Source organism: Pelecanus crispus, chromosome 14, assembly GCF_030463565.1.
Source record: "Pelecanus crispus isolate bPelCri1 chromosome 14, bPelCri1.pri, whole genome shotgun sequence".
Classification (NCBI taxonomy): Eukaryota; Metazoa; Chordata; class Aves; order Pelecaniformes; family Pelecanidae; genus Pelecanus; species Pelecanus crispus.
Window position 1 is genome coordinate 4,579,386 of NC_134656.1, and position 24,706 is coordinate 4,604,091.

Consider the following 24,706-nt stretch of genomic DNA (forward strand, 5'->3'; position numbering starts at 1 on the left):
TCAAAAGCCCATAACAATTCCATTATCAGAAATATAAAACCAAAAAACTTAAATAAAGGAGAAAAATTAAAACCATTCTTCGGATCGCATCCACTGCTGGAACCACCCCCCCCCAGCCAGAGCCGCAACCCTACCCTGGCCGACCCCTCCACACGTTACAGCTACTGCAAAGAAGAACGGCAAAACTTGAGTTCGCAAACCACAACTTGTCATTTGAAAGCTTACACTGTTAGATCAGAGCTCCCCGGTTGCTGATATTTTTATTTTCAGCTTTTTTCGGTCAAATTCTTTTACAGTCTAGTTTGAAAACTATTTTTATTGGCATTATGAAACATGTCACGTATATTAGGCTGGAAAAACCCCAAACTATTATATGACAAAATTGACAAATCTGATAGAAATTGAACCTGCAGCTAATCACACAGGAAACAAAATACTTTCTGCCATTCGAGTAATCTGCGAGGCGGAACACACATGTGGTGAAGGAAAACATATTGTACCCATAAAAACATCTCAAGTGAGGGAGAATGGATATACAGCTTTCTAGCTAGCATCGTTACAGCGGTTCTCATGCTGCGGCTTCCGAGCGATTCGCAGCGATGCTCCTGGCCTGCCACGAGATAAGGAAAACCTGCCAGTCCAAGTCTCATGCAGCTTCAGCAGGCACTTAATTTTTGCACAAGAAAAGCTAGGTCCGATGAGTCTTACCTAGACTGGCTGTGGTGGGAGGAGAAGGGATGCAGCGGCAGTCCAGGCGAGAGGAGCTCCTGGGCCAGTTTTACCCCAGCCATCCGTTCCCCCCGTACCATAGCTGACTGCTGCTGCAATGCTGCTTTGAGCTCAATCAGGGACTAATCTGGATTTAAACAGAAATATCTGAGGGATGGCACAGGCGAAAGAAAAAGCAGCCAGGCAACTGTTCAAGCAGTCCTGCTGCCAAAGCCCTCGGTACCATCACCGTGTGGAGAAGCGAGATGCAGGCTGTAGTGGAGGAAGGGAAAATCCATCCCTTCCTTCACCAAACTGCACCTCTCGGTAACCGGAGTGCTGTGCTCATGCTATACATCTCACAAAGCCCGTCCATGCTACACATTTATTCAGACCACATTTGTACATTTTTATGTGTGTGTGGTGGGAACCGTTACCTAACGCTGCAGTAATTACTGGGCACAACCAGCAAATGTCACACATTGATTTATAAAAAAGAAGCTGGATAAAGTTATCTAGTATATAAAAACCCCATGGGTAATGCTTTTAAACATTTACATTGTCACAGACTACATCCTTAAAATCTTGTTTAACCTGGAATCCAGGGAAAACAAAAGTCCCTCAGTTTTGTTTCGGAAAGCAGGGGTTTGCCCATCTTTACTTGTCACTGTAGCTCAGACCGCAGCAAATGACCTCTATGCTGATGTCATCTGAAATGCTTTAGTCGAGACATTTGACGAGTTATCTCTGCTTTCTATCTCCAGAAGCGTAACAAATGTTTTCCAGTGCAGCAGGAAGTAGCATCTCCTGCGCTACTCAAAGGTTAAGTGAAACTTTGGTCACAGTTTTTTAAGGGCCAGGATATTACTTAATTGCTCCTCTGACCACAGGTTGAAGCTCTCGGCACCCTGCTTTCAGTCACTGAGCGTCAGAGCACAGGGCAGATACTCAGAGGTCTGGAGCAGGGGATCTCTGTCTTACGAAGGCGAGACTTCCATCCAGTTAAATAAATAAAGAAGAAAGCCTACAGGATTGAGTCTTCCACAGTTTCCAGAAAAGGTAGGAATTACCTCAAACTTCAAAGCTCAGGTGTACAAGTTGGAAGCCAAACTGCAAAAAAAATATATGACTGTGTTAAGGCTTCAAACTTCAGCATGGTCCGAGCTGGAGCTCGGGCCCTCCTCGAGGTGCCGTGCAGCCCACGGGCCCTCCCACCCAAAGCCAGCCCGCGCGGAGGGCTACCAGCCCACGCCGGCAAGCCAGCGCTCCGGCCTTGAGGTCAGCTGGCACACGACAGCTCGTCTCCTGAAGGCCAACATTTCTTATCCCCCAAGATGAGGTTTCCCTTCTAGATGGCCTGCTGGGGCCAACGCGTGGCCAACGCTAACCCCGGAACGCTGCCGTGCCACCGTCGGTCCGACCACGTGGGCAATCCCCGGTCAGCTCTTGGGCCCACGCCAGGCCCTGCTCGCTTCAACAGCAAAGACGCAGTTTTTAGATCAGTCCGAAAACTAAAAATTCATGAAGGCGCTGAATGAGGTTAAACACACACACGGTTTGGTGGCACCTTCCAGAACCAACGCTGCACAGCCGGGGAAAGCGGGATGGCCTCCGAGACCTGCGAGGTGGCTGGTGCTGCCAGGGCAGACCCCCCACCCCCGGGACCACCCTGCTGCGAGGTCTCCTTCATCTCCCAGGGACTTCTGCAGATCTCCCCTGCGTTCACAGCTATAATAAATACGTGTGAACACATCGAGTGCTTCGCTGCTAATATGTTATTTATTTTCAGCTCCACGCCATCAGTGTTGTTAGAAACGAGGCACATCAGCTGGTGTATTATTGCACTTCTCTGCTGTATCACGGCAATGCAAAAAGCGAGCTCCGTCTATTCCTCCTGAAGTACCCACATATCATATCCAAAAAGACATTTGAAGAAAAGAGAAAGGAGTGATAATGACTGCACATTAAAAACAATTCAGAGCTTACTTTGATTTTATTAAGATTAAAAGAAAGCCCTACAGTGTACTAGTAGTCTGAGAGGGGAAAAAAAAAAAATCCCCTCCTATACGTGTATGTAGTGATTTCAGTATTCAAAGTACTTAAACATCTGCTTAAGACACAGCGCGTGGCTCCAATATGCTGCTCTCATGTCATATGTCACCGTGTCGACTTTTATGCTCCATTATCTAAAAATGGCTACCTCTTAGACAAAGTCCCTCTGTGACTCGCTAATTACTTCCATTAGTTTAAAACAAACTTGACTAGAGACAGAGAAAATCCTGAGAGAAATTAAGTCCAATTTTTTAAACAAGCAACGTCTCTGCTCCGCATTGCCCTTCTCAGGTAGCACAGGTAGACGAACGCTCAGCAATTTATTAGCACAGCCAGCTCCTCTCTGAAGAGTCCTTAGGAGCCGCTAACACAAAAAGGCTTCAAGGACGTATGGATTCCGTAAGGTTTAGTCACCACGAGGGACCGCACCTGGCGCAGCTGTCCGAGCAGCGGCAGACAGCCCAGGGCTCGCCCGGGCGGCGTGGCAGAGGGTTTCAGCCGCGCAGCGGAGCCGACGCAGAAACCCAGCAGAGCCCGGGCATCGGGGATTGCCACCTCCAGCTGCTGCAGGGACAGCTGCTGCTATCGCTCCAGCCACCGTTCACGCACAGCGTAGAAAACACCTGCAACGCGGCACAGACGAACTGCTCACACTGTCACCACGTGGTCGCAAGGACCCTCACTGGAAATCCTGTGCTCATCCTTGCTGCCTTGCAAAAACGATTCCTTGGGATGTTACATGACTACTGAGATGCACTGTTATATATATATGTATCTCTACACACACATATACACATCATATATACATTTTATATATATACTGTATTTTTTCCAAATATATCTGTATAGGTGCAGGTGGAAAAAAAAAATCAAACTATTGCTCAGTAATAAATACCATGGCTCAAGGAAAGAAGATCTTGTCCAGATTTTCAAATTCCACCTCTTACCTCTACTCTTTGCTCTCATGGAAACAGGAATTAAAATTTCATCCAATGGCAGAAAACTTTCACTTCTTTTTCTTTTTCTCCTTTAGAAAGCTCTAAATCTATGCAATTTGCAGTTGATGCAACTGTTGACTTTAAAATAATTTAATAAATAAACAAACAAACATTGGCTCTGTTTACTAGACTTAGATCTCTCTGTGGACACAAATCCATCTTTCTCTGACCAGTTTGAAGTCTAAAGAACACTGCACGAATTTAACATTCAAAAGCTGCAGCATCAGTAATTAGGATTTCAGATAAACAGCAGAGCCACACATCTGTCATTTTTACAGGATGGCAAAAAAAGAAAACTTTTTTTAATATACTCTGGAAAATTGTTCAGTGATGCTTATCGAAAGCTTATGCTGAAAACAGCATCAAATGCCTGATGAAAAGAAAAACAAGAAGACACCCTCATTAGCAGGCTTTTAGGTTTAACCCTTTACCCTCATCATTTTTAATTGCTTCTCTACGAAAGGAGGAACTACGACAATTTGATATGCTGAAACAGGTATTGAGTGATGGGCAGAGAAGCTGCAGGAATCTGCAGCAAACTGCTGGGCATCTGAGAAAAAAAAAATAGTATCTTTCTTCAAAAAAGACACAGGGTGAAAAAAAATTCAACAAGTTTTGCATTGTTCCCTTTTATTATTTAGCTTGTTAAGCTAGCTGGACAGAGTCAAATGATCAAGAGAGGATATCTTGAAAGACGTACGAATACACTGAACTTCCTTGCCCCCCAAATGTCTGAGAAATATATTGAATTTAATAGGACTATAAATGGTATGAACCAAAGAATTCACTTTAAGCCTTATCCTTCTGGATTCTCCTTTAACTTCTCCTGGTACATTAAAAAGTGTCCCCTCTGGCAAGCCGCACAGGGCTGGAAGAGCAGGAGGGATAATACTCATTTATTAGGATATAGCCCCCGGCAGGACATCATCCCACAGTTCAGGAGATGGGTCCCTTCAGGACTCTGTTTTTCACCACTGTTTTGAGGATTATCGCTGCGAAGATGTTTCTTCCCTGATGAACTTCAAAGCAGCAAATACACACCGCTATTTACAGCAGGATCCTGTCTGCTTTTCAAGTCGTGTCTCTTGAACAGCTCGCTTCACGCCCAGCGCAGCTGGATAAACCTAAGCCGCCAAATCCACCCCTCGCACCACCTTCTGTGAACACCGTGAAGATGAGGACGGCTGTCGTGCTTCAGCCCCAGCCAGCAGCTCAGCCCCACGCAGCCGCCCGCTCGCTGCCCCTGCCCCGGTGGGATGGGGGAGAGAATCGGAGGAGTAAGAGTGAGAAACACTCCTGGGGTGAGATAAGAACAGTTTAATAATTGAAATAAAGTAAAATAGTAATGATAATAGTAACAATATAATAATGGTGGTGGTAGTAATAATAATAACAATAATAACAATAATAACAATAATAACAATAATAATAATAATAATAATATCCAAAGCAAGTGATGCACAATGCAATTGCTCACCACCCGCCGACCGATACCCAGCCAGTTCCCGAGCAGCGATCGCTGCTCCCCGGCCAACCCCCCCAGTTTCTATACTGCCCATGATGCCATATGGTATGGAATAGCTCTTTGGGCAGTTTGGATCAACTATTCTGGCTGTGCCCCCTCCCAGTTTCTTGTGCACCTGGCAGAGCATGGGAAGCTGAAAAGTCCTTGCCTAGCATAAGCAGTACTCAGCAACAACTCAAACATCAGCGTGTTATCAGCATTCTTCTGGTCCTAAATCCAAACCACAGCACTATGCCTGCTACTAGGAAGAAAATTAACTCCCAGCCAAAAGCAGGACAATGGCTTAACTGTAACCTTTGGAAATTTCAGATGTTCAGGTAACCTGCAGAGTCCTTAGCATATACAGAAATGTCCCTTTTGTGCGGTCTTTAGCAAACCGCTCGTATTCCTGCCCTGCACCTCTGGCCCAACACTCCCATACGTCTGTACCCATCCACCTCCTCAGGCGTCTGCAGGGCGGGCGGCAGCGCCGGCCAGCGTTCCCCTGCATGTCACCACATCAGAAACTAAAAAAAATCCCAGCTTCCCAGCGGATAGGAACCTGTTGTCTAAGAACAGACACAAAACAATTCAGTTAACCAAACAAATGTCTGTACTCCCGAGCACGCTGTGAGTGCACTGCATCCTCGCAAACTGATTTCTCCATTAAGTGCTAATGTGAAACCGAGCACGCTGTGCCTCATTGGATAGCTTCATTTATTTGAGAAAGTAAGTACGTTGTATAAACTTCTACGTGGCCGCATTTTCAAGGCATCTTTCTTTACGTTCACACAACCCCTCTGCAATTCTGTGAGAAAACTCTTTTACAGCAGTGGGAACGAACTGCAGCCAAGTGAATTCCCCACGGCCGCACTGGAAATCCCCAGCAAAGCTGGGAACTGAACCCTGAAATTCAGGCTCCCTGTTTCTCATTCGAACTGCCAGATCACACTGCCTCCATCGCCCACTTATAGGTTAACCAAACACAAGATAAAAAATTAAGAAATGTCACACAACTTACTACGGCGATTGTTTTGTAAAATGGAGTCCTATGAACAAATGTAAATACGTGGTGGAATTCTGGGACTAAAATATCTTGTCTACAAAAGGCTAATTCTGAAAGCAAGGCAAGAGGATTTTGTTTCTCTCACACGGAAAGGATGAACGTGTCCAGGTACAACAGGCTTTTCCACCACTCTGGAAGAACCCGGAGAGGTTGCTGTTTCAGTGTTCCGTGGAAACGAAAACCGACTTGAGCCATGCCGCCTACACGCAATGCTGCATCTAAGTCCAGAGTCCTATTTCTGCCCCATTCCTGCTTACAGTGAGTCCCGTACTATGATACAATACACAACCAGAGCTGCTTCTTGCAGTCAGTAAAACAATCAGAGCCTTCTCCTTCTGTACAAGAAAAACAACGCATATTAGGAAAAACTGATGGCTGTAAAACCTGATAGAAACAATGCATAATTTTCATCCTCCCATTACTAATTTTATAGGTTACATTTTCAACCATGTCCCTATAAAAAGTATTACACTAATAAACTCTTAGTGTCTTTATTTAATATTTATAGCACTGTGGGAGAACCAAACTCTACTGGTAAAAGGTAAAAAGAGCAATTCAAACAGCTACTTCAGAGTCTAATAAACATATCCCTAGTGATCAAGTTTAAGAGTATACAGTTTAAGGAAATGCTTTGATACAGAAAACTGTTGGAGATAAATGGATGTGTGTCGGTTGGTATATGAACGTATATAAAAATGGGCATGCCCACACCCTCGGCTTCACAAAGCATTGATAGTTCATTAAGTGTTCTCAGAGTAAAAAACAAACATAATGAATGAGTTAGGAGAATTAATGAACTGCCCCACAGTCTATCATCTGCTGAAAATATTTAGCATGACTTAGCATGTTCTTAATGTTATTTTCTTGCAATTAATGGTACAGAAATCTGCTACAATTTTACCCATTTTCCATATCTCCGGTCAATGTGAAACATTACATCCAATTTTCCAGTGCATTATTTATGATCTCTGAGCTATGACTGCTAATATTTGCCTTACTGGAATAATAAGAAATTACCATAACAATTTACCATATGTAATTATGTTAAACAAAACCTTTCCTTATTTATCTTCCTGTAATCTCCAGTCACAGTGAATCCTCCTGTACGGAATATGCAATACAACATTCACGACATTCCCACCCTATCAAATGCTTGTTAGAAGTGACTCCATGAGCTACTCAACTGGCTACACCTCTGAATCGGCAAACGAGTAGCAATCTGTCTCCAGCAGCAAGTAAGATAGATTTGAAATGGCACGTAACAGTATTTCACATTTAAAAGTACATTTTTTTAATTTCCCCACTCCAAATTCCAAAGCTCAAGCCCCTCCATGATCAAATCATCCTCGCAGGTTTTGGGCACACACTAGTAAACTCCTACCTACCCCATGTTCACGTGCAGGCTGCTTGGCTTTCACAAAGCCAGGACTGCCTCCAATAGGTTTTATGGGGACAACTGCAAGCCTTGTTCATGCACAAGTCATTTAGTAAAAAAAAAAGATTTCTGTGGGCAGAACTACATGGAAAATTCATCTTTTCATTTCCAGAGCCACCTAAACGCTTTCAACACCTTTTCCAGCTTTATATTCACTTTTAATAGCTCTTGCTTACACAGGGTTTCTGTTTCCATGGCCAGATAAAAGAAAAGGAACAATACATTTCAACACACTGAAATCGGGATCCTTTAGAAACTCATTCTGTCACCTGTACAGTCAGCCAGTAGCAATGAGGAGTTGAGAGTACATTAAAAAAAGATCTAAATCCCATTCAAACAAAACAAAACCAGCCCTACAGTAAACAAAACCCAATTCCCAGACACCGCCTGCCCCCTTCATATTCCCACCAGTGCTATTTTTCATTTACTGAAGCCAATCCAACTAAAATACATGTTTTTAAGGAAGAAAAGAAAAAAAAAAAAGTATATTTCACTTTTGGTATTGGAATTGGAGGGGAGTACAGACCCCTGGAGAGAAGGACTGTAGAACATGATAGAAAAGATGAATCACTCTGGCAGCAGCCAGCCAGCCATTAATTTTCAGCAAGCCAGGAGTTGGTCCAATTAAACCGGGCTCCTTTCTCTACATTAACATGCTTTACTCAGTTTCTTCCCGAAACTAAAACATCAGCTCGAGACCCCAAAGGCTTTTCTATTTAGGATCAATCAATCTACCTTGCTGCACTGTAAAACATACACTGTCAGCTCTGAGGCTAGCTCAAAAAAGAGCAACAGTGGAAAAATTTGATAAATTGACGTGTTCTGGCAGTTAGTAGAGGGATTCTTCCTACACTGTCACTTATTTTTATCTGATTAGAAACAAGTATTAGTAAAGGGAGTATTCCCTTCTATTCTTTTCCCAGTATTTAGCATTGGGCTAAAGGAGGAGTCTTTTCATCCCCAATTTTCTAAATCCAAGCCAGAAGCTTCCTACCGCAAAGGCAGAGAGATACTATCCATATTTCAAAGGGCAGTGAGTTCGAATTAGGTTTGGATGATGCGGAACTCACATTCAAGCCTCTTCTCCAGCACAGGAACATCCACGTGCATCTATTAGTGCCCCATATTAAAGACGTTATTCAGTGCTTTCCACATTTTTATGCTCAGGGCTCTACCGTGGGCGTGCAACCTCACCTCCGGGTTTCCAGCACTTGCTTTGGCAACAATTGCTTTATTTGGGATTTCATTGCCCATTTGAGATCCCGTCACTCTCCCTCTACCCTACTGAGACATTTCAGAAAAGATTAACTGATAAATGAGCCCGGGACTGATGCCGGAGGCTGGTAAGAAGGACACGTACATGGTCTGAAGTCCCCCGCGAAGCAGCTCCCCGCGCTGGGCTAACTCAGAGGATTGCCCCTTTCTTCGGTGAACGCCACAGTAACTGTGCTGTGGGCTTCCATTCTTGTTCTCAATAGACATCTTTATCCTTGGATAAAAAACCTTTCACAGCAGTCTCATTACGACAGTCCTCCTCTGTTCTTAGCAGTGAGGTGGACCGAAAGCCGCTGGGATGCGTACCTGATGTTTCAGCTTCGGATTAAAAGGCTGATAAAGAGAAGCCTGGTTTGGGTAACCTTGCGAATACCAACTGCGCCACACTTTTTTTGGCAAATGCTGAGTTTTTACGGGCAACCATTTTTGTTCTTTGCTCTTCTTTACATTCCATGCATCCGTAGGATAGTACTGAGATTCACTATGGCACTAATGAGATCATTTTGCAATTAAAGGCTAAGTAGAAACAAACCTCTCACCACTCTACAGGAGAGTTTGGGTTCTCTGATTAAGCAGCAGTAAATAAACCTGTTTCACTCTTGGTCCTGGCGCACAGGCTTTCTATGATTAACTCTCCAAACAAGATGGACTGATTGACCCCATGGATTAATCAATGAGTTTCTCAGCTTCAGAGCAAAGTGCAAGTTGTGGGAGTTACCTGCAGTAGGATGTGTTTTAATTATTATTACTACAGCACACAGTAAATAAATCCCAGGGCACTTTATTTGGAGGTTTTACCCTTAGCGCTAATGATTTTCACAACACTCTCGTGTTTGTCAAACTACTTACACGGGAAAAGAATTAAACATCACTAAGCATTTCTTGAGGAAAAAGTACGGATTTTATTGTAGCTTAATGTGATAATTATAAAGGGAGGAGCCTATCTAACTGTAGGGCAATCTCTAGGTTACGCAGCTGCTCGCCCATCGTGCCTGGTGGCAGGAGCACGCCCGGGAGATGCTACAGGGTGGCTGGGGCTGTATTTGAGAGAAACCCCGGGGGTGCTGCAGCGAGCACCTTCTCCCCGGCACTCCCAGGCAGCGCGGAGAGCCCGGCCCTGCTGGCACCGGGAGCATCCCCACGTTCGGAGCAGTGGTGGGAAGCAGGCAAGCACGCACGACGCCTGCACGCCCGCAGCCAGCCCTGCCAGCTCCCACCCGCCCCGCTGACGGCGACCTGGCAGCCCTGGGGGTTTTTCCTGTCTGTCACAGATCTCTTTTCAGCTTGCCAGAACTGTATTTGAAAGACACGGGGAGCTGCAGGAAGATTTTAGGGAGGGGAAAAAAAAAAAAGTGAACGCAGGCCATTTGCAGCCTAGGAAAAGAAGTCGAAAGAGATGCTCCAACTGTAGCCGTGTCAGATAGCCTCAGGCTCCTCTCTCCTCACACTCTTCAAAACAAAAAACTCTCAACACCTAGAAACAGAGGCTGCACATGTCAGGGAAAAAAAAAAAAACATCAGACACACCAGGAAAGACACTGAACTCCTCGTGGACTTGACTTGTGTGTAAACACTGACAACTTTGGGCTTGACTGTTCTCATCTTCCTTAGCCTGGCTCAGGAGCAAACATGCACCGATCCAGGGAGACAAATCACAAAAATGAACAGATGAAAAAATGAATAGATGAATAGATGTTTCAGGCAAGAATATCAGAAATGGAAAATTTTGTTGGCTGTAAGAATCAAGGCAGGGTAGCTATATTTAACCTGCAGCTGCTGTGCACCTCTGCTCGCCCGCCTGCAGAAAAAGCAGCTGCGGTCCTTACCTTCAGCTGTAGCCTACACAAGTCTTCAGGTTTCAAGAGAAATTAATATTACGTGGAATAAAACACTGTTTGGTACCTGGTGGGCTCAACTGCTTTGACATTTGGACAAATTCAGAGAGCTTTGTTTACGGATGGAAGCTCTGGGTTCTGTTTCTGACACTCAGTCAGAGGGAGCAGCAGAAGAAAAAGCGGCCTCGATGCCAAAGCTGCACTTGAGCAGGTAATAAATATTGGGCAAGTCAAGAGGCGGCAGGGCCGTGTTGCTGCAGAGAGCCACAGCGTCCTGCCCCAGGGCCGGGCTCCAGTGCACACTGAATTCATGGGAAATTCACCCACGGAGCGAGAAATTAATTGGAAAAGCAAACCCACAATAAAGCACAGCTCCACGCTCTCTGATGTTGGCCATCACTGAATCCAAATGAGCCTCCTGGCCTCTGTGGCCACCCTTGAACAGGCCACGTCCTGACAACTGCATCCCCGCAGCCGGGGCGCTCGGCTGCCGACGCTTCCGATGGAGACACAGGAACGCGGTTTACTGTCCTTCTCCCTCTCCTCTTTCACGTTTACCCCCGCTGCCCCCTCCTACTACGGTGGTCTCCAAGAGAAAGGCAGCACTCCCCTCGCTTGAAGAATGACCTCAGGATTCAACTAGCAACTTTAAATTTAGCAGAGTGCTTTTGGCAGGGCTCAGTACCGCCAATTAAAACAGAGAGAGACTAAAGCCAGTAAATTAGAGAACGTGACAAATGCAGCACAAAGCACTGACGATCCCAGAAGGTATCAAATTTAGTGTTAAAGTAAAGAAACAATAGGGAAGTCCAAGACATTTCAGAGTGTAGTGAATCAAATTAAATTGCCTGCAATTCCACATGGAATACATTTGACAAATTTCTTTCCCCCTCTTCAGCTTTCTGTTTGAGATGAACTGTCGTCTGGCAGCTTCAAACGTCTGGCACAGCTTCAGCTTCAGTTTGCTGGGGCTGAATCCAAACACGAACCTGAACTTTACCAGTTCTGCTCTTTTTGTAAACATACTTGCTGTGGCTGCCAAATGCTTTCCAAAAGCACACAAAACCCAGAATCCAAAAGGAAAACATTGTCTTGCTGCAATAAAATTTGCATTGTACCGCCTATGGGTAGCGTCCCCTGCGCAGAGCCGTCGGTCGGAGCCCACCTTGCCCCCATCTCCCCCCACATTTTGGCAGGGGACGGGAGAGCAGGGCGGTGCCGCGGGAGGGCTGCGTCTCCCCCGCGCCCGGTACGAGGCCATCCCGCGGCCGCTTCTTCCCCAGCGCTGCGTGGGCAGCTAATAATGCAACAATTAGCAGTAGGATTCCTCAGACGGGCTGGGTAAGACAAGCAGTAAAATGTCATTATACACGTGTCGCTGAGAGCGAAGACCAGTTTAGATTACCCCAGCGAGTAGTCTCAGGAACAAATTCATTTTAAGGTAGGGAAATTCAGGCAGAGGAAGAGACAGATATAAAGAGGGTTATGATCAAATTGCTCCTGAGCGCAGATAGCATCAGCCTTGATATATCAGATGCTTTTTCACTTTGCTTTTAAAACAGAACCGCTTTTGCAAAACGCTTACAACAATGGCACATTTCTTTGAAGCAGGACGCGATTCTTCACCAGCAGCGTGCCGCTGCCTGTGCGGATTCTCTCTTACGGAAAACAAATTCTTTCTTCCTCCATTTTCAAGCTTTTTAAAACTACCAAGCTCCATAAACTACCCAGCTGCTGAAGGCTAAAACGAGGCCACCTTTAGGCTGAAGAGCAGCGAATGACAGAGGTGTGTGAATTCTGGCACAAGACACACAGGCAAGCAGATGCTGTTAGAAAAGCGTATTTTATTGTCCACAAAGCATTCGCCTCATCTCCGAGAGCCACATGGAGTTCCACCGCTGCCCAAAATAGACAACATCTGGTTCATATAAACTCTGATTTATTGCATGTCTTCTCTCCCCTTGGATTTTAATTACGAGTAGATCTTGTAACTATTATATTTGTATTTGTTTTATCCATCTAGATGTTCTTCTACGCCATTAACTACCAACTGAAAGCTCTTTCTAAAAATAGTACAAAAATATACTTAAAATATACATATGGCCTTTATTAAGGAAACCCTATACTGTATTTTTAGATGAAGTAGAAGTACCACTGATGAGCGAGCAAGCAAGCCTTTACCTGATTTCCTGAATAGGATGAGACTGAAGAAATCGCTTTTTATTACAATAAAACCCCAAAGAAAATGGAGTACAAACCTGACTACTGCTCCTAATGCTAACCAGCGTGGTAACGAATAAAAATCGCTCATTACTGCACCACTTGGACCACTCCCGGGAGCCATCTGAGGGGGTGTTGAGCCAGTTTTAATGGTCAGGTGTCAACATTTTAAAGAACCTCTCTGAGGTGGCACTTCCTCAGCGGAAGAGACAGATCCAGACGGCGCCTGAAGAATAAAACATTCTTTCTCCTCTGGGAAAGAGTAATACAATCAGGAATGCAATAGTTGGAAGCCTTCACATTGAGAGTTTTTTCGTCTAAGTTTTTTTTTCCTCAATGAAATTCTTGATCTTTCTGGGAATAAGTTGATTTAGAAGCGACTTTTTAATTTGTATGGCTGAATAACTACCACCATAAAAGAACATACAGCGCAATAAATAAATACCGCTTGCAAACTTCAGAAGTCTCTGCCACCACTTCATCCATCAAAACTAATTCTGTAAAAAACAAAGGATGTGATAAACGCAAGCAACCTTTTCCCCCATCTTAAAAAACCCACTGAAGTCTATTTCTAGAAATGTGGTAACGTTTCTATTAAATGATCGAGTCCTCTAGGAATGTTCAGTGGTCCTACAGAAACATCCTCCATGAGGACCAGTAGCCCTTGTCTCTGCAAGCCCAGCACACTGGCTGGGCAGCTCAGGTCCAAGCGCTGATGCAGAAATCCTGTCCTACGCATGGCACAGAATTTCTGGGAATATGATGGAAAACTGAAATTGCCACAGATGTCCGAACTGCTGAAATCGGAAAGCAAAAAGGGCTGATAGCTGTTTGCCTCACCCCAGTGTCCGCACAGCGTGACCCGCACGCTGAACCCTCCTCTGCACACCAATAAACCCTCGAGGTGGAGTAATACGAATGTAAGAAGTATCTTGGCTCTGCATCTGTTTTTTAATTAAAAAGTTTTGCATGTAAACAGATACTTTCTCTTCTTCCAAATCCACACTGACATCCACTACTTATCATTCTGAAGTGATCGCTAGAGGAAACACGATTAAAAAATATGATATTCTGTGGAAGTTTTCTTAGGGCTGCCCATCAACGTGCTGTCTGGTCCCCTTTCACATCAGCTCAGTTGTGAGTGTTTTAAGCTGACATCAAAAAGCCAGGCCATTTGAAGACATAAAAGTCAGCTATGAGGTTGTCATTTTATTTTTTATTTATTTATTTATTGATTGGTTGAAAAAGAAACATCGACTGGCTGATACATTTTAAAGGTTAAACGAGCGTGATGAATGGTATCAAAGAAAGCCCTACCAAACCTTGATTCCCACTTCCTTTTACAAACTACACAGACACCAAGAGGCTAAAGATGCAACGATCCAAATTTACCGGTAGGTACCACAGAGTGATGAAGACACAGAGCTGGGGATGCACCCTCTCCTCACAGATGTGAGCAGCTGGCCCTGGCCCTAGGAGGACGCTGCGTTGGCTCCGCCGCCCTGCTACCGACACGGGCAGCAGCACTTCAACGCTTCCCAGTCCCACATTTGCAGTTTTTTCAAAGCCAGGCCTCAGTAAGGACCGTCAGCTATCGCTGTCAGTAATGTCTAGCTCAATGTAAACACTTCGTTAGCAACGTGATGAAATTACACCTTCAGGTTTATTCTAACTACTAAAATAAACCTTTTCACAGAACGTGTATGCATTTATACTGCACTGCTATGACCACAAGTTTTAATTTTTACTATTTAATTATTCATCGTGGATCCGGTCTCAATTTAAGCTAATATGCAAAGATAAGGAAGAACGGGCACTTGTTTATCTCAGTTTTTTCCAATTAATTCAGGTTGTTCATTAATCACATTACTTTTCTACTATGTGATAAGAAAAAAAAACCCAAACCAGCAACCATCCAAACAACAACAAAAGACTCCCTTTACAGAAAAAGCAGAATATTCTACAAAAATTACCTGCATGAATAGACTCTTTTAAACCAATTAAAATATTCATGTATAGGGATGGCTCATATTACTAACTCAGCCTACAAGGGAGATTTTCTTTCTTTTTTGCCTTTAATGTCTACAATATTAGGAGTAAATTGACCTAATAACAGATTATATGATGGACATTGGCACAGGTTTCATGAAGAATTTTGCCTGGAAATATGAAATTGTCCTAAATTTCCCTCCTGTTCCATACCTGCAGTGAGAATAAATGGTACATTAACCAGCAATTTCATGTCTGCTACCAGGTGCTATATCTGAATTAATCAAAACCAAAATCTCCAGCCCCCCAAAAGGTCTACTAAAAGTAACCATCTTCTACCTTTTTTTTAATAAAAAACTTGGGAAAAGTTGAAATAAGAAACAAGAAAAATATTATTCAGTCCATAATTCATGCAGTTTTAATGACATTTCTGACCTTTAAAACAAAAAATACGAGCAACTCACCCAGACCATTGGGCAAATAGAAAATGTAACAAGAAAAGCCAGCAAAGAAAAGAGGAACTAACCATGAGGAATCCTCTGTGGCTCCAATATGACAACATTTCTACTCTGTAAAAATAAAACACGATCAAAACTTCACCAGCCACTGCCCTCACTTTTCTGAAGAGACTTCCTATTGCTCACGCCGTTGTTCCTTTGATTACTCTAACGTCCAAAAGTTTCTGATAAGTAGTCTTGTACTGAGGACGTATCACTGTTTGCAATGTGGTTGCCAAAACAGAATACTATTTTCTTTTTCTTGCATGTAAATGCTAGCAGGAGCCCACACTCTTGTCATCTGAATTAGTTACTGAAAATTGTCCAAAAGCGGATACGAACTTCTGATTCATGCTCATTGATATATTAACAACTTTATCGTGTCTGTATGAAACATCAGGCTCCTGGGCTTTTAAAGATAGCCCGTATTTCACTACTGAAATACGTGGCTTTGACTATTTTTGCGCTGAAGCACAGGCGTCGTGTGATGCTCACTCACTACGCTTCTATGCACAAGTCAGTTAATTATGCTGCAAATTATTCTACTTAGCCATTTGCCATCGCTCTCGTCTGACTCGAGCGTACGGTTAGCACGGTGAGCCCATCTCACAACCAGGTCATGACATGGAGGATGAGGCAGACATCGAGCTCCGCTGAGCCCCAACCAGCACACCACCCGCCCCGAATGAGGCTGATTCAGATCTGTAGGGTTAACCTTAATGTTCTTCTGAATGTTTATAAAAAAATCAAACAAAAATGAGCAAATTCTTTTGTTGAACCTGGCTGCCACGGGCAAGTCCTTCTTCTCTGCAGGACTCTCCCCTGCAAATGCACCTCCCAAAACACAGTGGCCTGTGTCCTCATACGGTGAAAATGAGGTGACAGAGCTGCACTAGGAGCCCCCACCACTGCACGCGGATGCGCAACAGGGCCAGCAACGCTGAAGCGCTCTCCTCTGCGTGCACGTGGCCCGGATGCCTGCGCGGCACCTATCTGCAGCACGCTTGGCTTGATAGCTGCTTATTTCCTTGAGCACCAAAGGGATTGAAGCTGTAAAATGAAAAGGTAGTGGGGAGGAATGTAACCATCTGGGGAAGATCCCCCCAACCAGTAGTTTCAGAAAGAAAAATACAGGCTGTCTTGTTTAAAACCACTGTCATATGTTTACGCAGCCCTCCTCCTTGGGTATTCGCGCTACACAACGCCCCCGTGGAGCAGCGATATTATATGTTAGCTCTCTACCCTGTTATTTCTGGCTGCTTAAGCTGCAAAGGACCAATATCCCATTCAGCTATGCTCAGTTGGTGCAAGAGAAATCAGTGAGATATCGCTCTGCAGCTCACTTCACACACCTCTCGTCCTTGTGTGGCACCGCTTGGCTTTGACAATGATTGACGACTCGTACCGAGCCCCTGCATTCGCTGTTACCAGGATCCGAACGGGTATTTCTTCATGAGCTAACCCTTATCTCGCAAACTCTATGAGCTTGAAGGGTAGAAAGCTTATCCTCTGGAACAGTCTTTTACTTCTAAAACACCTCCTCCTTTCTCCTGTGATTTACTATTCATTTATCTTTACTGAAAAGCTGGTATTTCCGAGGTACAAACTAGCGACATCTCAGTCTCTAGTTTATGGAAAAGCCAGCCACGGAAACCCGAGAAATGAAAAGTCAACACTCCCACCAGCATATTAGCTGGTTTTAAACCATAGTTAATGAGCTGTCAATCACACATAATTTTACATTGCATTTCATTTACATTTAAGTCACAGTGGACTGAGCAGTGGTGTACATATCCATCAACCAGTTTCCAGTGACCATCAATAATTAATAGCCTCTGTTCATCCTATGATCTTGTTTCCCAAGTCCATACTGACATGTACCAGGCAGACTGGCTCTCAAGATAGTATTTCCCCAAAAAGTAATTTACATCGAAACACAGAGCAGACACATGGCCACGCTTTTAGTGATGGTTTACTTCCTTTCCTTGTCACCTCTCTATTTCTGGGTACAGGAAAAGCAGTCGGGTCATTTTGATTTAAAAGGAAGCTCCAAACTGAGCAGTGCCAAATATCTCAGACAAGGCAGGAAATCAACTGAGGGATTAATGAATTTTATTCAGCTACTACTCAACATCCCATAGAAGAGCCACGGAAGGTGTTTGCGCCTTCTCCAGCCTCTCACCCCAATGCTCGGTGGTGACAGTCTTGAAAATCTTGGCTCCATTTGGCATTATATGCCGCTGTCTGATTTTCAAGCTGATAGCTAAAGGGAAGACTGAAGGATGAAGGTCCTCAGCCGGGCCAAACCATATGCATTCTGACAAGTTACGTCACTTGACAAATACCATCACTTCCCCTTTTGAAACTCTCCCTGGTCTACCAGGGAACAAAGAAGAGCTAACCGAGACCTAGCAGGTTTAGGGCCGCTCTAAATAACGAGCAGCCGAAGGACTGGTAGGTAACTACCTTGCAACCTCCTGACCAGGGTTTTTCTCCATTAGTTGTGAATTTAGGCAGTTTTCTGACACTGTTTTGAGTGGCAAATGAGGGTCACAAGATGATCAAGTCTGTAAAGAATACACTAGGATAAGCAAAGGAGAAAGCAGTAACTTGTGTTCTATCGTTACATCCTGCTAGCTCCAAGCCTTAAAACTTAAGCTAAACAGTATTTAGTGGTTTATTCTGCTTAGTTCTAGATAGACAGAATACTAAAATATTCTCTTCCGTCTTATCAGCAAGGCAGGGTGTGGGGACACGAGGTGAAATCATGTCTGTTTATGTCACCTTTTAATTTAGCTGATTTGGGCTGAAAGGATTGCATTAGAGATGAATTACTCCTTAAGAGGTTTCTTTAAAGCAAGGAATTTAGAAAATTCTGAAAAGCTTAAGGCCTCCTAATACATGTGACTATTTTGCTGTGTTTCAGCCTTGGAAAAAAAATAATTATTGAAGCAACAAAACTCTGTTTCTTCTAGTAATGAGCAGTAAAAGCTTGTCGGAGGGGAAAAAATAGTGATCAGATTGTGACTGTGTGTCACTTCCGAATGTAAAGCCATTTCGCTTGAGACAATATTAAGATGCTAGGATGCAAGGTTTGATCATTAATTTTGGCTAACACTACACATTAATGTTGCTGCAGTCTTAGATTTTTTCTTCTCCCCTGGTTTTAGACAGCCTTAATCATGCTTACAGCCGATTCTAATTGCTGAATCGTATCACTCTCCACCTCCTCTAAAATGCTCGGGGCAAAAGAAATAGTGAAGATTAATGACAGACGTGTAATTAGAAGAAAATGTAAAGATCTTGTGTTAATCATTCAGAAATAATTTGATAAATATGAAATTCTGAAGAGCTCTCAGAGTAAAAGATGATAAAATGAGTACTGTAGCACAAAGCTAAGCAAATTTATATGTACCACACTCCTCGCAACTGGAGAAAAGAGAGCTCATGCGAGCACGTGCAAGCGTGTGGGTATGCAAGGGAGGCTTTATTAACATAATGGAATTCAGCATGGAAGACCATCTGTTTTAATTGAGCAAGCTTATTCGTACAATGCTTTGCTCCACTAATCTTGTTTAGATTAATGTTAATGTTCTATTAAAAGGTAGTTTATCATCCCACAATACTCGGTTAAAGTGATCACACCCATAGTAATATTCTCAGCTCTTACGGAAGCAGAGAGCTCGCTCATTGCCAGGCTATTGATCATCTTACAGCACAACTATTAAGGCCGAGAACCTTGGTTAAAAGTAACCAGAGGTCTTCTTTCCAGTGAGGGTAAAGGTGCAGATAAATAACTTTTATTTAATTAATTTAAAATACAAAAGAACACAGTCTGCAAAATGATTCTCAATTATGCCTTTAGATAACTACAGGAATGATGCTTTAGCTAGTAATACCTTTCAGGTTGTAACAGAGAGAGTAAGTATCAAACTGGGATGGGTTTCTCTGGATTGCTATTTTTTCTTTTCTTCCTGTGACACATCTTCTCACTGTAACACTCGATCTGTCCTCAGCTTTTGCTTTTAATGAGAAAGCAGGAAGTTGAGTGCTAGTTGCAAGCATGCCTATCATTAAAAACGCAGACACTGGGCAAGTCAAAAAGTGTAGCAAAGTACATTTTGTATATGGATCTAAAATCCCCAAATTGTAGGAGGCATCAGTATATCCTGAAGGTTTATCTTTTTTTTGCAAATATGGCAGAATCTGAAAATGAACTCTTGCATCCTCCATAGCTGGAGAATATTGTACCTAATGTTCTGGTTATTATTTTTAGAAGGTTATATTTTTATAACAAAATTATGGGCCAGCCAAGAAATGAATTATTCCATCATTTGTTTTGGGGAGTGGAGTTGGATTAGCAAAATGGACTACGACCAACTATATTTACAACAAAAACAGGACTATAAGCAGAAAAATAATTTCTACACCTGTCTGAGTTGGGTCATATTCAGTGACAGAGTGGGTTTTCTTGCGGCAAATACCTAACACTGCTTGTAGCGCTTCATCTCAGCTTCCCTCCTCTCATCTTCATAAATGCCATCTTGATCTGCTTGAGCCCAGCTTCAAGCCCCCAGGGAGGACCACAGGCCCTGGCTGCCCCTCCTACCATGCCATTTTGTTTCGTTGCACATCCCTGGGTCCCCCTTCTCCACTGTGCCCAGCAGAAGTGCAGTGTCCCACCCCTCACACACTTGCCCCTCTCCCATGCCCCCAGAGCCTTGGCATTTGCTCCTCTTGTTCTCAACCAAGTAGCTTTGCCCTTTCTCCCTTGCTGCTCTGTCACTTCGGAGGAACTCCCGGTGAGCCAGCAGCAACAGTACCTTCACATTTCTCTCCTTAAAACACCTCCTTTGCCAGAAAAGATAAAAAATCTTGACAGCGGCTAGGCAGCTGGCGTGCTGGACGACTGCCTCTTGTGCGGAAACGTGTGTCCCTTTGTTTCTGAGGGCTCACCCAATCTGTGCATCGCAATTCATCAAACATGTCCTGTCTTACACTGAAATGGCAAACCCACAAGGGCGAGGATCAAGTTTTTTGTGCTTATTTTGTACAGCTCCTAGTACAATGGTGTCTACAACTGCAGCTGCTAAAAACCACTGCAGTACAAATAAAGTAACAAAAGAAACAACAAAAGTAGCCGCCCTCCCTCCCCCAAATTTCAAGCATGGCTTGAAAGAGTCCACTTAGAATTTTTATTTCCTAAGGGAACATTTTACAATTACATTTTGGACATATGAACAAGGAAGATGAAGGATACCAAGAGAAGATGAAATATATGTGAAGAAATTCTTCACATGCCATTCTAAAAACAATAATCTCACAAAGCAATAATTCAAGTGAGACTTCTTCCCCAAATACCAAAACATGCCAGTCATTAATTAAAATTCAGAAAAGCTTCTTTGTGATACAAAAGCATCACCATTCCCCCTCTGCAAAATCGTGAACCTCAGAAGGAGAAAAGTTAAATGGTTCGTCCAAGAGAACTCAGCTGACAGTTGCCAAACTACAAAACACTCCAAGCAACACCAGACACTTGTTTTCACAGTGGCTATGGGGATGTCGAAGGCTCCCCATTTTAGCCTGGGGTCAGTTTTAAGTTTCCGAATAAAACTAGTCCTGAGAGTAGCCCATGCACTGAGCTTTCGAAAAATCCCGTCTGAGCTGACTCCAAAATACACTAATTATGTGGATTATGTAGGACACAAAGGCATCTTCTCATTAAAGAACCACACTCTGAGATGAAATCCTCTCTCAAATTGGTGTACTCTCGTGAAAACGAGACCAGCTGAGGACGCATGTGTATGAGCCACAATTTTTCATGGGGCTGTTGGAAGAGACTTAAATGAACCCCTTAATTTGCAGAGCGGAATTGTTAATGCTTCCCTCAGAAAGACAAGATGCATTTCTACCTCTAACGAGCGATATATATCTATAGCTAACAAGCCATACAACCTCTGAGCGAACGTTGACGACTTCACAAGGGAGATGCACAAGCCAGAGATTATACTGGAAAAGTTGATAGTGATCAGGGTTACAAATCACTGATTTCCTGAGTGTTTGTCAAGTGCCCGTTCAACGCTCCAGGCTGCGTCCAACACGCTGAAATTACAAGTGACAAAATAAAATTACAGTACACAGACATCTCTGCCCCCATCTGTTTTCACAGTTTATTGTCCTTTCCGAACAACTTCCCGCGCGTTGAGCACTACCTCCCCAGCCTGGCTGTCCATACCACGACCCATCCCTTTTGCAGAGCAACTCTGGACCGGGGACGCAAGCCTCGCTGGCTGCTCGTTTTGTGGGGCATTTGCCACATTTGGGGGGCAGTTACCCTGGCATAGAATGGAGAGCAGCTGGGATCTGGATTGCACAAGGTCCTGCATGAAGTTACAAGGTGGCTTGCCTCCAAGCACTTTGAACCCACGAGAAGTGGGAGAGGCAGCTGGGGAGCGCAAAAATGCTGGGGCAGCGTGAAATTGCACGGGAAGTGTGAAAGGACAGAGACAACACTCTTAAAGAGTCACAGTTAGCAGACACTTAACTTCCATACACTTTCTTATTCCACCGTCAGCTGTATGTGACATGAACATGTTCCAACCACTTTTTTCTTTAGGCTGAAGTTACAGCGTACAGTGTGTTTTCAGCAAGGTGTGCACGGACCCGCATGTGCTCCTGCCGGGCTCATTACGGGAGAGGAGAAATCACATAACCTATGACGCGAAACTACCTTTGCACCTTCCCTCAGATTTCCAGGCTACTTCCTACGTCTCCCCACACGGAGGGGAGAGAAAGCTGCTCCTCCAGAGCCGGCATCCTTTGGGGCTGCTCCTCTCTGGTGACAATACTGAACGAGGTGCCTGCAGGCGGACCAGGTGAATGCGCGTAGCTACATAAAAGGCACAAACCTAAACACCTTGTTCCGTCAGTAATACAATGCAGAACGTGACTGGCATTTTTTCCTTGCAAGACAGATAAGAAATGCATTCAGGAACCTGTGACTAAGCTGCATGGGCTGTTAGCCAATGCACTGTATCTACACATGACAAATTATGCATTCATCCATTGTTTGAAAGTTTTGAATTCACTGTTGGTGGTAAACTTTTTACTAGAACACACAGATGGTCCTGCCTGATCTTGTTAATGAAAAACTCTCACACAGCTACAAAAAGAGACGTGATCATCTGTTTTTCAACATTCTGAAAAAAATCTACAGAGGTGTAAGGTGCTATACAAATGAGAATAATTAGCTTGTGCCATCTGTGGACATTAAAAAAAGGAGAGTATCTGCATTCCTATGTTTTATAATGATAAGCATTATGTCTCCAGCAAAGTACGCACTTAATAACTTTTCAATTTATTGTGACCTTCTGCTCCAATTTACTTAAGGAACTATAATACTAGCTGTGCCTCACACCTTTTTCACCTTATAATTAGCAAGTAATAAAAAATGCCATTAAAAAGTAATAAGTCTGAAGCTCTCTGACAATTCACTGATTAATTCTGAAGATTTTAAAGCACGTTGGAACTTACTTGGCTAAAACATCAATTTTATCCCGTTCTCAGTACCACTAACGAGTGTTGGTGCGTGATCAAGTCTCACAGCTCACCTCCATGTCACGGCAGCAGGAATTGCACCCTGCAATGTTACATGGCATGATGACAGCACAACACCTCCCAGGTCTTTCCAATCTAAGTTTAGTGGTGAGCTGTATTCTGACCTTGCACATACAGTGCTGCATGCCTGGGGTCTTCAGGCAGGAAGGGCACAACACTGCAGCAGTCTGGGAACGGATGCCCTTAGCATCTGACAAGGAGTAGTTAATATTGATGAGTGCCTTAGAGGGACAACAGTACCAATCATCAGCATCCAGGACTGGATTTCACCTGATTCTGTGTAACATCCCCTGGAGACATTTAAACATACATATTCCTCAGCCTCCAAAAAAACGGGGAGTGACGAGGAAGGCTGGTCCTGCAGGCTGTACCAGCTCGGTTCTTGCTAGTACTTCTATAGCACGAGAGAAGAGATTATTGCTGCAAAAGGAGTCAGGTCATTTGCACAAAAAAATGAAGAGCATTTTAAATAGCACTGTTCAAGCTCATGCTGGCTGCCCCCAAGCTGGAGGCCCAGATAAGAAAGAGGAAACCCGGTGAGGAAGGCTGCGAGCGGAGCCTGCGTTACGCAGACGTTTTCTGAATACCGGCACCAGGAACACTCGGAGAAGCTGCTCCCCCACTCTACTCCCACCCTCTCTCGCAGCAGGCACTACTGTGAAATATGTCCCTCCACGTGCCACTCAGCTCCTCTCTCTGAAGCGGGTACTGAAACGTGATTGTATTAATGGTCTTCATTTCATACTAAGCGAAACCAAACAACATGCAGCGGGCAAACGCCAATTCCATGCAATGCTGAGAGCTGGAACACTGTTGCCTTAAAGCCACGCAGAGTACGCACTGCTGCCATTGCCATTACTAGCGCTCTTCCACTCGTGACCTGCTCTTACATTAGTCACAGAGAAAAAGGCAAACAGCTTTCAGCCTCCAAAACGCTATCGAAACCCAGTACTTTTCTCAACAGCATTTTCTATGCAGAGCTCTCAAATGGACCTTAAGCCCAGAGCACTGGGTCAACGAATACTATGTTTTATTTATTATTTCATGGTTTATCATTATTTTGTTAGACGCTGGTAGCAGACCCCTGGTGTACAATGCAAGATCCAGACCATAATCGCCATGCCCCAAACAGCCTGTCACCTTGAGAAGATTAAAATACGTAGCACGTCTTGTGCTTACCTTGTAATCCTAGCATGAACACCCGTAGCTGCAAATATAAAGATACACGGTCCTTACTCTCTTATCTGTTGCATGTTTTAATAGCAGCAAAGGTCTGTGTCTATTCGTGTTTGACTTGAAGCCAGGACAACTGCGTGAGGAAACAGGCAGAAGACACTGCAACCATTTTTTAATTGAGTAGTGTCCGCTCCTGACACAATTTTGTGGTCTCACTCATTTAAAAACCATCCTGTACTTTCTGGTCTTTTTGATTTGTACTTTCTGATTTCATCTACTCTTATGCTGACTCACCTACTGTCTTTAGAAAACATTCATAGATTTACCTATTACA

At 43.9% G+C, this 24,706-nt stretch overlaps 1 protein-coding gene across 2 annotated transcripts in view; it reads right to left on the bottom strand.

The window, feature by feature from the left end:
* The window catches only part of CDH4 (cadherin 4), a 467,924-nt gene that overhangs the window by 182,464 nt on the left and 260,754 nt on the right, over nt 1-24,706 (bottom strand). The window lies entirely within an intron of this gene.